This window comes from Gymnoscopelus braueri (genome assembly GCF_963280865.1).
Source record: "Gymnoscopelus braueri genome assembly, chromosome: 22".
Taxonomy (NCBI): domain Eukaryota; kingdom Metazoa; phylum Chordata; class Actinopteri; order Myctophiformes; family Myctophidae; genus Gymnoscopelus; species Gymnoscopelus braueri.
This window is the reverse complement of record NC_137624.1, coordinates 36,135,706-36,145,450: the sequence shown is the minus strand read 5'-3', so window position 1 is coordinate 36,145,450 and position 9,745 is coordinate 36,135,706.

The following is a 9,745-nucleotide window of genomic DNA, read 5'->3' as shown; positions in this document are numbered from 1 at the left end:
AGGAGATCACTCCTTTTCATGGTGGAAAGTGGAGCTTCTTTATAAACATGTCTATAATAGACACGCCCAGGCGGTGACTCCCCGCCACTGGGCTGCAGTTCAAATAAAAAACATCCACCTTATTTGCTCTTTTGTGAGAACTTAGATTTCCTTGAAATAAATGTGTATGTTTTGTCTCTGCTTTAGGAGGGGTTTGTGATCTCAGAGTCTGTGTCTGTGATTAATCTAGCATACTGTACCACCGAATACATTATCATTAGAGAATGGGTTAAGATGAGCCATTTCTCACTTTCAAGTTGTCTTGGAAGCAAGGCAAAATGAGATAGCAGTCAAATCTAAACACCTTCCCTTATTTAAGGATGTCTTGAAATTATGAGTAAGCATCTGACAAAGGGCCATACAATTGAAATTATGAGTAAGCATCTATGACAAAGGGCCGTACAAATATGACTTCTAAAGAAAAGGTAATTCAGCATAATTTGAGTTGCAAAAAAATAAAAGAAAATACGAATAGTGATTCATATTAGGATAATTGGCTCACTTTAAGCCAGAGCATTTGGTTCATTTTGCCCCACAGCCACCATTTCAGACAGAATTGGCTAGAATAATAAATCCAGTAATTTCTTTGCTAAATAATTCACATGGTGTTATAGGCTACATTGGCAAATCACCAACATGTATGATATATATTTTTAGAACTGGGTAAAATGCTTTGATATAACAGTCATAATACCTGATGTGTAGAAATAGGACTTTACCCATGAAGAAAAAAAAATACAAAACAAGTTTAAGGTCACATGACAACACAGTGTTCTATTTTTTTAGCCCATAAGACCCAAGGCCGATTATACAAATGCTCTCTAAAGCAGTGGTTCGCACACTTTCAAGATTTTAAAAAAATGTTCAGAAATAGCAGATGTTGTGAGCTTGTATATCTGCTATTTTTGAAACGCAAAAATCTAAAATGACACAGATTTTTTTATAGTGGATTAACAAGCTCACAACACGGTGACGTGTTCATAATACAGTTTGAAGATCTTTAAGATAACAGGTTTAAATATACATGTTGCATGATTATCTCTTTCTCGTCAGGATGTGGTTTCTTCGGAACTTCACATATTTCTAACTGACATTTTGACAGGAAGCTGATATCATCAACACTCATATGAAAGGAAAAGTCTGTTTCCTGACATTTTCACTTGAACCCTCTTTTTTTCCATCCAAATCTGTAGCTACAAAAACCCATTAAAGCCGGGTAAGCTTCTGTGTCATTTTAGATTTTAGGTATGAGTGTGTGTGGCACGACTTTTCAAAAATAGGAGATCTACAAGCTTATAGCGCGGCACAAAGTGCTATTTCTTTTTTTATCTTGCAAATCTGTGCAAATCTTTGAATATATAATTTTTTTAAAGCAAACATTTTTAACTCAAATCTTTCCTTCTGGGGGTCCCTGGATCAAAATATTTTGCGATGTGGGTCGGCGGCCAAATACATACTCACAAAACCTGGACTGGTTTAATTAAAACACTTTATACTTTATGTTCCACATGTGTCTGTGGAGTATCCATTTATTTGACATTACACCAATGACAAATCACTGCCATTTATGTAATGCAGATGCACAATTGAAAGTTTACTGACTGTCCACATTGATAGCATTCTTGAGCACTTTGATTGATTGATTGATTGATTGATTGGTTGGTTGATTGATTGATTGATTGAATACTTAATTAACCCGAGTATTAACAGTACAGGTAGTACAGTAAAAGGATATGCTAAAAGGATAACACAAAAAGCCCCAGAGGGCTTGTTTCCATTGTGGTCCATTGTACTCAATTCATCAGTAATACGCGCTGGTAATAAAAAAGAATCATGCACTTGGTGACAAGTTTTAGATTTTTGGCATGGTGTTACAGTAGGTATAGCCATAAGGTTTTCAAAAACCTTAAAAGACGTTGCACCGCTCGCCGAGCACACTGTTTCAAGTTTTTGTATTTGTTCTTGATTAGGTTTTCAAGTCCATAATGGTCTGCATTATGCATGACCTGACACGGATTACCCTGAACGTTGAAAAGCAACGCTAAAGGTGTTTCCAGTGCGCTGACCACACATCACTATGTCGCAGAGGTGGACAGAGTACTCGACCCCAGTACTTGAGTAAGAGTACGGAGTACTCCTGGTTAAATTGACTCCACTACAAGTAAAAGTAGCTCAGTCAAAATATTACTCAAGTAAGAGTAAAAAAGTCCTTGCTTTTATATGTACTTAAGTATTTTTAAAAGCATTTACTCTTAAATACTTAAGTACAAGTAAAAGTAAAAGTACATTTCTTATTTTTCACATCAATGAATTGCTGTAATTTTTATATGGCTTTTTAAAATCACAAGTCAAATTAGTGCAGCATTGGTTCAAAACGAGTAATCTAAATGAATATCTTTATAGCCTAGTGGTGCAGCACAAAATAACCAAATACCCACAAAATATTACATTTAAATATACTGTCTTGAACAAACTAAAATATATATTTCTCAACCAGTGGTCCATGGACTACACAGACACATGCAATTATATGGCCACATTTCCTAATAATGATGACTCCATCAGGCAATCCGGTACACTTCCCCTTCTTGAGATTCTAAGTCCCTTTTCTGTGGAATTTATTGAGCTCCCAGAAACTTGACAACATTGACATGTCATCAGGTCACCAGGTCGATAATATGCACTGTTCCGGAACAAGAAGAAAAAACATATTGCAACATGGTCAGGGACCACATGCAATACCTTCAGGGACCACAAGTGGTCCACCTGAAAACCCCTGCTCTAAAGGGATCTAAAATGTTGTGCTTACCTCGACAACAAGAGTTGCTCCTATCTACTTCAATGGACTACTTTGTTTGGGCTGTTTGCTGGATTCTTTTTTTTAAACGAGGCAATATTGGACACATTGGGTAATCTAAATGAATATCTTTATAGCCTAGTGGTGCAGCATAAAATAACCAATTAACCACAAATACATTTAAATATACTGTCTTGAACAAACTAAAATATGTCTAAAACCTCAGCAATGCCAATGCAACAAAATAACTCCTCATCTAAGCCGTAGCAGTGATGTTAGGTTTTCAATGTAGATAGTGGGTGTCAGGACCCACGAGTGGTCATTTGAATGGGTCCCAGCCCAGGGACATTTTGTGATTCTATGAGTCCTAATAAAATAAAAACGTTTCCCCATTCAAGGCGCATGAATTGTTTTCAAGGCAAAAAACATAGCATATCACTCTTTGCCTTTCAAGAATATTCAAGGCAAAAAAGTACCATATGTCACTGCTATGCGCTAAATACTAGTGCTAGCCTAAACTCCAGTGAGATTTATAGTTTTAAACTCTCTAAAGCAGGGGTTTTCAACTGATTGTGAACCAGGGACCACCACCCTGATTAAGAATCAACCTGGGGACCACTGTTGTGTTGGATGAGATTAGAGCTAAGATTAGTGCTTTGCTAACACTTGCACTCACTTCTCAACCAGTGGTCCATGGACTACACAGACACATGAAATTATATGGCCACATTTCCTAATAATGATGACTCCATCAGGCAATCCGGTACACTTCCCCTTCTTTAGATTCTAAGTCCCTTTTCTGTGGAATTTATTGACCTCCCAGAAACTTGACTTCTCAGAAACCGACAACATTGACATGTCATCATAGGTCACCAGGTCGATAATATGCACTGTTCCATGGAACAAGAAGAAAGAAACATATTGCAACATGGTCAGGGACCACATGCAATACCTTCAGGGACCACAAGTGGTCCACGGACCACCTGTTGAAAACCCCTGCTCTAAAGGGATCTAAAATGTTGTGCTTACCTCGACAACAAGAGTTGTACCTATCTACTTCAATGGACTACTTTGTTTGGGCTGTTTGCCAGATTCTTTTTTAAAAAGAGGCAATATTGTACACACACACACACACACACACACACACACACACACACACACACACACACACACACACACACACACACACACACACACACACACACACACACACACACACACACACACACACACCCCCCCCCCCCCCCCCCGTCCTGGCTGGACACAGACTGAGTGGTTGTTTTTTTCTGTGCGCGAATCGTTTGGCCGTGTGCGCGTGGGCGCACGCTACAGGGAACATTGGATAGGGTTCCTTTGCATTTTAGGGGGAAAAAACTACAACCAGCAAACGTAAAAGTAACTTGTACTTTTCAGCCTTCCTTGAAATTTACTTGAGTAAAAGTAAAATATTTTTCTTGAACATGTACTCGAGTAAGAGTAATAAGTATCAAAGAAATCTAATACTCAAGTAAAGTACAGATCCTCAGAATATGTACTTAAGTACAGTACTCAAGTAAATTTACTCCGTTACTGTCCACCTCTGTATGTGTGACTAGTGAGAATGTTTTTTGATCTGAGACAGCATGAGGCTATGCTCTGTTCTATCATGATCAATTTACATGACAACGCCTGGAAACACTGCTCAGTGAGCTGGACATCACACAGGGAGACAGTTGCAGTTTTGAATGAAATTATTTTCATATTTTGGCATGTCCATTGCATTAAACCAGTGGTTCACTGAGGGTGTGGTTTTGAAAGGAGAAACACAGGTTAATATGAGTTTGGAGAGTGCTGGACAAGACAGGACGGAGTCGAGAGGAGCACATGGCTCTCTGTCCACCCTGCTGAGGGCAGAGAGGATTTCCTCTCTAGTCAGTAAGAATACCTTGAAGATTCTTACAGGGGCCATCATCCAAAGTCATTTTGACTATGCATGCTCCTCATGGTATCACAACACCACTAAGGCCTTTTTCGTACCTTGAAATGTCAAGCTATTTGTATGATGTTCTGCATAGTAGTGTATATCTGTCTGTTCTTTAATGTCACCATGATTTGAGAATGTGGGGATCTCATTTTGAAACAAGCCGTTGGCTTTTATGGGCGATCCATTTTAGAGGGCCTTGCATTGTAAACTGTACTTCATTGTGGTTTTTCCATGTCTTTCTAAATAAAGTATTCAATCAATGAATCAATCAGAGGATGTGCCTGAGTGCTTGATGGGGGACAGGACAGAGAAGAGAAAGTGTTTCTTGCTGTTGGATTTCACAATTATTTCGCAATAATTTCGCAATCAGTTTCAATCTTACATTCTATGTGGTCAGGAGCTGTGTGTTCAGATGAAATGAGCGGGGGTGGATGGATGGTTCATTTGAGGTGTGCACCCAGGGTGTGTTTGAGGGGTGGGTGAAGTGGTTTCAGTGGTGAGCAGCTATAGCTGTTAGGAACCGGCAGAGAGCTTATCAGAATCTAGATCTCCTTCATAGCTGTATATAAATAAAACAGACTTATGGGGCAAAGTTGCCATTCTAAAATGTATTCAAGAGTAAATATGTAAGGGAGAAGAAATATTATTTCTATCATAGACATAGTTAGCTATATATTAAAAAATAAACAATATTCCTAAAATAGTCATTTGTACACTCTAATGAAGTCTCCACTGAATGATGAATGTTTGACCTTACAGGTAGCATGTGTCCTTTGCTTCCATTACTACACGGTCTAGTTTAAGACTAAAACTAAAAATATCAATGTTTTCCTGTAGTGTAGGCAGCTGAGTTAACCATACTAATGAATGTGTGTGAATGGGTGAATGTAATGCACAATCATTGTAAAGCGCCTTGGATAAAGGCGCTATATAAATGGCACCATTTACTATTAATTTACCATTTACTATCTCCCACATGTAACATCATTTTACTATTTGTCATTCGAATAGAGTTTAAGTGGTTAAAGTGGCTTCGAGGGGAAAAGGTTGGGAACAACTGCTTCTGCTAACGGAGGGAGTGTCGGCCTTCCTCCTCTGGTCAGTTCAAATACTTTGAGGACTGCAGGAGCACTCATCCAAGGTTACTTCGACTATGCATGCACCTCATGGTACTATAACACCACAAAGGCCTTAAAAACAAGGCTCCAGACATCTCAAAACAAACTGGTCAGGCTACTGCTTGGCCTCACATCTACAACTCATTTAACCCCTGCTCACTTTGCTAGGGTGGGATGGCTCAGGGTAGAGGATGGCTAGCTTAAATGGCTTTTTAAAAGCCATTTAAGCTATAACTAGGCTAAGTTTGAACTTAGTGTGAGGTGGTGCAACTGGCTCCTGGGTCTACAAGATACACTACACCTCAAAGACACCCATGTACCTGTCAAACTACTTCAAAAACGTCAATCAAGTCCACAATCACAACACCAGAGGGAGCTCCACTAATCACGTCCAACCCAGATTTGGCTCTAACAAGGGGTTAAATTCGTTCTCCTGCTATGCCACAAATACATATTCATTTGGGGGTCCTTGACATGAACATTTTTGAGAACCACTGGTTTAAACAGGAAACAAGCCCAAAAAACAGCAACCACAACTACAAATATTTACAAAGTCTTGCATTTTGATTTGTTTTGTTGGATTGCCTATTGACACAAGCCCCTGACCTGCACTACTTGCTTAACACAGTGTTCTCTAACGTTTTCATATCAAGAACCCCTAAATTGATAAAAAAAAAATTGGCTGCGGACCCCCACCTGAAAATATTGTGCGCTAGTGGCCCCCATAGCAGATACAAACAGTATGTCAAGATTATGCAACAGTTTTAAAAAATGGCAGATCAACAAGCTCACAGTGCGTCAGGACACAAGCTTGTAGATCTGCTATTTTTGAACAGCTGGTGTCTAGGGACTTTTCCTCATTTTGCAGAATTCCCGGACCCCACTTTGAGAACCAGTAGCCTACTGTACCTTAAATAATGTTGGTTTGTGGAATGCGTATAAAATGTGCCATTTTAAAAGCTTGCTCTATTCTTCTTTATAGCGTAAATAAAACTGATATTGTTGTACTCCAGCCTTGTGTGATGAGGAATAATATTTAAACTTAGAACAAGACACTGATATTCCGCACTGGAAGTGTACACTGTGTAGCTGCTATGAATTGCTATCGACCCCTGCGAGATGCTATTAAATGGGTAATATGAGCCTTCACATCATCAGATCACAGTTTATCCTTGTCCCTGCATTCTCCTTTAGAGCTGATGCTCATCACTTCATGTGTCATCATTGTGGTATATTACATTTTAAAAGACACTGCTATATGGGAACATTGTCTTTCATGATGTTTATCTGTCCAGCAGCACCACCTAGTGTTTACACATGCACACTTGCATGTGCCTCCTTTGACATGGTTCAAGCTGATTTGAGGCACAATTTTGAACATAATAATAGTCATCCCTGAAAATTAATTAAGAATAGCAGAAGACACAATTATGTTGACCTGCTGTTATGCTCCAGAGAAATTAACCGCACTGCATCAAATTATAGGAAAAATTCTAATTCAATGAAATATTATTTGTTGTTGTATATTTATTCAGTATTGCCATAATATTTAAACAGGGCTAGTGTCAGATTAGTTTTTCACCTGTAAATGTGTTATGTGAGAATAAAGTTGTGCTGAGTTGAGTTGAGTTGATGTCCTCATCTTGAACCTACGGTATATATAACAGTCCAAAGCTTGACCTGCTTAACTGAGCACTTTTAGAACATCAAAAACGGATGAAGACTCTAAACAGTCTCATTAAAGGAACAATCCGGACTCACAAAATAATTTTCAAAGCTTTTTGATGTGTCACAGCAGCAGTCATGAAACGGACGCGTTTGATGAAGGCCTGAGGGTCTGAAACGCATCCATCTCATGACTGCAGAGCATTACAAAGCTTTGAAACAAATTTTGTGAGTGAGGATTGTTGCTTTGATTGAAGTCATTTTGAGACCTGCATTGCAAAGAAAATGAAATAAAAGGCCAATCAATAATTGATAATTATGATGACAATCAATAATGGTGACAATCAATAATGGTGATGTGAGAAATTGTGAGAGAATGGCGACAAATGGTTGCACAGATACTTATCCTAAATAGATGCATAGATACTTCTCCTGCATGCTGGATCAAGTACAAACTGTACAATAGATTTGTGTCTCCATAAAGGGGAATAGGTTATATCATGAACTCCTCCCAGATTTTCTCCTCAATAGACTCAATAGAGATGTAGTAACAAATTCTGCTAAATATGTATCATATATATAACAAGATCTCCAAAAGAACAAATCATGCAGGGATTTGTGGAATTTATCATCATTGATGGCATAATGTATTGTCTTCTGTGGATATTTCTCCTGAGCTATAGTCTTGGTCTCAACATTCTCATAATGTATATATATTGCCTTCCTTTTGGAGCTCAAGCTTTTCAGTATTCCCAGACATATGCTATTCTTGAATTCTTCTTGCAGGTATAATTTGATATGGTCCACCTCTTCACAACAGAGAGTGAATAAAACATAAGCGTGGTCGTGCTTTTCCTCTCTTCCTCTCTGAACCCCGTCCCACTCCCTCTACGATGAGCTCGGGGCCTGAGCCAGATTCATCATCCCTACGCACAAGAATGAGCCACTCAGTCGCTCCTCTGTGCCGGTAGTTATTAACCCATTAAGACCGGTAACGCATCATTTTAGATTTTTTTGGCTATTCTTTCTTTGGCTATTAAAAAAAATTGAAAAAGATCTACAAGCTCATAGCGAGTGCTGCGCTATGATCTTGTAAATCTACAATTTTTGAAAAATTTAGAAAATTTGTGCAAATCTTTACAAATGTCTTCTAAATCCTAATAGATTTTTGAAAAAAACGTATGTTATTTCAGTGGTTCTCAAACTTTTCGATGTCAAGGTGATATGTAAAATGATATGTATTTGGCCGAGGACGCCTATCTCAAAATATGTTGTTCCAGGGACCCCCCCAGAAGCACAGATCCAAGTTAAAAATGTTCGCTTTAAAACACACACACGCACAAGTTTTGCAAAAAAAATCCACGATAATCTTTTTTTTTATCAGATCTACAAGCTCATAGCTCGTTCTTGGTCTTAATGGGTTAAGCTACATAACCAAGCCCCCATGTGTTCTGTTCTGTCCTTGGATTAATGATTAATGACTGGATAATGACTCCTGCTTGCTCGTGGGATGTACACTAGAATCATAATCAGAGGCCTGCATATAGGCTACAAACTGCTATAAATGTTTCAGTTCATAGCTCATTATGTTCACTTTAGATTAACTGTACATTTATTCCCACTGTGCAGCTGGCTGACACTGTACATTTATATCAGCATCAGGTCATATCCGCTGTTGATCTACATACATACAGTATATCCATATCCTGATTATGGATAGACAGTACATCACTGGCTCCTAGCTAATGGAGCTAACGAGAGCACCGGCTCCCGCACTCTACCGTTGACAGCAGCCGTGTGTTAAGAGTGACAGCTATGGATTTACATGCCTACTTAACGACGAACGAGGAATATCTACTGACTGGACTGCTAAAATTACAGTTGTGTCTCTGTGATGAGATGATGGCCGGCCTGTGCCCCAAACAAATGATGAGTTATGAGCAACTACCCTTTGTTTTGCATTTTTTTTCTCTCCACAGAATCAAATGTTGTATGGTCATGATTCACAAGAACCCTGGCTTGAACTAGGCTTAAAATAATTGATATAAATAATTTTGGAAATCTCTATGGGAAAAATTAATGGAGTGAATTTGAGTGGAACCACAAAATGGCCGCCACGGCTATGCCCTATGGGACTAGATTTAAAACGGTCAAAACTTCTAT